The sequence below is a fragment of the Balaenoptera acutorostrata genome, chromosome 9, assembly GCF_949987535.1.
Source record: "Balaenoptera acutorostrata chromosome 9, mBalAcu1.1, whole genome shotgun sequence".
NCBI lineage: Eukaryota > Metazoa > Chordata > Mammalia > Artiodactyla > Balaenopteridae > Balaenoptera > Balaenoptera acutorostrata.
The window spans coordinates 3,743,342-3,747,091 of record NC_080072.1 but is presented as its reverse complement, the minus strand read 5'-3'; the positions used below and the strand labels follow the sequence as shown (position 1 = coordinate 3,747,091).

Genomic DNA, 3,750 nt, shown 5'->3' with positions numbered 1-3,750 from the left:
CCATGACTTGGCTATTGTAAATAGGGCTGCTGTGAACATTGGGGTGCAGGTATCTTTTCGAATTACAGTTTTTTCCAGATATATCCCCAGAAGTGGGATTGCTGGATCATATGGCAACTCTATTTTTAGTTTTTTAAAGACCCTCCATACCGTTTTCCACAGTGGCTGCACCAATTTACATTCCCACCAACAGTGTAGGAGGGTTCCCTTTTCTCCACACCCTCTCCAGCATTCGTTATTTGTAGACTTTTTTTTTTTTTTTTTTTAATTTTTGGCTGTGTTGGGTCTTCGTTTCTGTGCGAGGGCTTTCTCTTAGTTGCGGCAAGCGGGGGCCACTCTTCATCGCGGTGCGTGGGCCTCTCACTATCGCGGCCTCTCTTGTTGCGGAGCACAGGCTCCAGACGCGCAGGCTCAGTAGTTGTGGCTCACGGGCCTAGTTGCTCCGCGGCATGTGGGATCTTCCCAGACCAGGGCTCGAACCCGTGTCCCCTGCATTGGCAGGCGGACTCTCAACCACTGCGCCACCAGGGAAGCCCCTTGTAGACTTTTAATTATGGCCATTCTGACCAGTGTGAGGTGGTACCTCATTGTAGTTTTGATTTGCATTTCTCTAATAATTAGCGATGATGAGCATCTTTAAGATGGAAATACTTTTAATTCCCCGGTCTGGCGATGGTGGGGGTGATCCTTCTCAGGTGGTATAAGATGTCAGACCACGTGTTCTACTTGAGCAGAAGCTTTTTAGATCCCAGCTAAAGGACTTTAAGGTGGCTTACCAAGATCTTTAAAATTCCTCAGGAAATAAAATAATTTAGAAGTTTGCAAGGAAAGTGAGGCACAGGGAAAATAAGGTTCTGCAAATGAGATGATTAAAAATAATATTCAGCACTTACTGAATGGCGGCTGTGAGCAAGATATGGGGTGTTTTCCCGGCTCTGGCTCACTTGTTCTCCACAACGAGGCTGGGGGCAGGCACTGTGATGGATCCCATTTCACAGATAAGGAAACTGAGGCCCAGAAGGAAGAAGGCCCTTGCCCGAGATCACCAAGCTGGCAAAAGGCAGGTGGGGTGAGTCAGCAGTCTCTTAGCAAATGGGACCCCCCCCCCCCCCCAGTGCTATTGGCCCTGACGCCTGTATCGAGGAATGTGGGACCACCTGCGGGTGGCACAGGGTCCTAAACGCCTGCTCGGGGCACCTCCCCTGAGCCTCCCAGCAACCAACCCTAAGAGCGAAACAAGAGCCATTACACAAGTCAGTGTCCACAAAATAAGACCAGTTGCTCAGAAGGAAGATGCCCAAGACCAGCTGCTTCTGGGCATGAGTGCAAGTTTCACTTTCCGTGGGCCAGGATTCCTGGCGGCAAGCAACAGAAGCTGAGTCTGGTTCTCCATCTGGAAAAGAACATGATGGAAGGCCCTGTAAGAGGCAGGAGTAAAGACAGCCTGGGAGGCCACGAGTGGGCTGGGCAAGTGTCCTGCCCCCAGCGCTGCCGCAGGACACCCTGCCACTGCACACGGCTGCCATAGCAACGGGACAGTGCCACGCTATTCCAGGAGAATCCTAACCCTGCCCTTTCTGGTCCAGAAGCCGAGCCTCTCATGGGCACATCTGATCAGCCAAGCCTGGGCGACATGTCCATGGCCCAGTTGCTAAGGAGACAGACCTGGAGGACTTCCCACCCTCTTCCACAGGAGTGGGCTCTTATCCATCAACATCACACACAGAAGATCTGCCAATAGGAAGGGGGGTTAGGTGCTGGGCAGCCCCCTCCCCCAAATGACCAAAACCCACCACATCCTCTCTGAGGAGTCCCCCAGGACAGCCTCCCATGGGGTCCACTGAGAACCACAAGCTCTAACTGCCTGAAAAGCAGGGAGTGAGGGGCTGGTGCCTTTCTGTGTAAGTGAGGCCCCTGAATGAAGCGGGGTGGTGTAGAGAGCTGAGCAGACCCCAAGGGTAGGCCCATGATCCCCCTTCAGGGGCCATTTGGGCCCCTTTGACACAGAGACTCACGGGTGCTTGGGGATCCTTTGGTCCTTGGCAACTTGCAAAAGCATCCTTATCATGAACGTGGCAGCTCTGGGCACCCCCACTCTCCAGGACCAGCTGCCCCAAACAGCGTCTCTGGTCCCAGAACCAATGTCAGCCCCATAAGCCAGTGAGAAGCTGGGGCCGTCTACCAGGTGGGATGACTTGCATTTTAGACAGTGTGTTCCAAACTTACTGGCTGGCAGGGACAGAACAGCTGACCGGTTTGTTTGTTTTAGTTTTTTCTGCTTTGTTTGGTTTATTAAGCTGTCCACGTGGTTGGGGTCAAAGCACTCACACGCTGTGCTTTGCGGAGCCTCTGTGTGCCCCGCCCTCTCGCTGCCCTGCTCTGCTCTGTGCCCCGAGAAGAGGACAGGGGCCAGCCGTTATGGACTGTGTCCATTTGTCCCTGCCACCTTCTGGATTCTGGACACGGTTGGCCATCGGGACCAGAGGACAAGAGAGAGACACTGGACATCTATTCTTCTGGCCACTCCTGCCAGGCTGGGCCCCTCTGCTGAAGGGGCTGCCACACCCGCACCAGGCAGCCCTTTCCTCCAGCCCAGCCCCCTCCCTTGTCTCTGGGTATCAGCTCCCCACTGTTGCCAGCATCTGGGTGCCTCTTCACCCCTTATTGATTTCCTCTCACCTGACCGCGACTCTGTAAACTGTTCTTTCATTAAACTTGTCATGGACTGAATTATGTTCCCCCCTGCAAATTCATATACCGATGCCCTAACCCCCTGGCACCTCAGAATGTGACTACATTTAGACCTGGGGCCTTTAAAGAGATGGATAAGGTAAAATGCGGTCACTACGGTGGGTCCTAATCCCATAGGACTGGTGTCCTTATAGGAAGAGGAGGTCAGGACACAGACACACACAGAGGGACGACCCCGTGAGGACACAGGGAGAAGACGGCCGTCTACACGCCGAGGAGAGAGGCCTCAGGAGGAACCAGCCCTGCCCACACCTGGATCTGGGATTCTAGCCTCCAGGACTGGAGACAGGGGACCCTGTAGTTTAAGCCGCCCATCTGTCATATTTGTTATGGGGGCCTGAACTGATTCATACAAAACCCCTCTGGAGGGAGCCGTCTTGTTTGCTGCCAGGCCCTGACTGGTACATATCACAGCAATTTCGTATTGAGGGCTGGAAGGTGCTCCCTGCATGGGTTCACTTCATACTCGTCCCCACCCTTGAAGATGGGCGCTCTGGTGCCCCTGTTACCCCAGACCACGGAGCAGAAACTGAGGCTGAGCTTGAGAAGGCGTCCAAGGGTGCACAGGCAGGACCTGTCCCCGGGCGGCCTCATCCACACCCGACTCCCCCCAGCTTCTCTGACCGCGAGAGGACTCGTCGTCCAGAGTGAAAACGCAACCACCCCCCTCGCCCAAAATGGTCCTAAATTCTTCAGACTGAAATTAAAAGAAGGGGCCGGAACACAGGTCTGGGTGCTTCCTGACCTGTTACACCAGCCCTGGCCCAGGTGATGACACGGGGGTCCTGCCCGTGTGCATGGAAGCGGCCGGAGGAGGTCCTTCAATCCCAAAACAACTCCGGCTGCCGTGATCAAAGACCACGGAAACGGCCAACGTGCTGCAAACAGTCGGATATTGGTCCAGACCCTGCGACGTGGCCATGGAAGCACAAGTCCTGCGCCCAGGACCCCCTCACTGAGCAGGGCGCTGAAGGCCAGGCCTGCCGCTCGCCAGCAAGG

At 54.6% G+C, this 3,750-nt stretch overlaps 1 long non-coding RNA gene across 1 annotated transcript; it reads right to left on the bottom strand.

The window, feature by feature from the left end:
• Nucleotides 1–1,018: 1,018 nt before the first annotated feature.
• On the bottom strand, nucleotides 1,019–2,160 carry LOC130708926 (uncharacterized). The gene is made up of 3 exons (XR_009009308.1): nucleotides 2,016–2,160; nucleotides 1,250–1,393; nucleotides 1,019–1,050 (listed from the first exon to the last, which is right to left on the bottom strand). It is a non-coding gene; the product is annotated as an uncharacterized LOC130708926 (long non-coding RNA).
• Nucleotides 2,161–3,750: the final 1,590 nt, after the last annotated feature.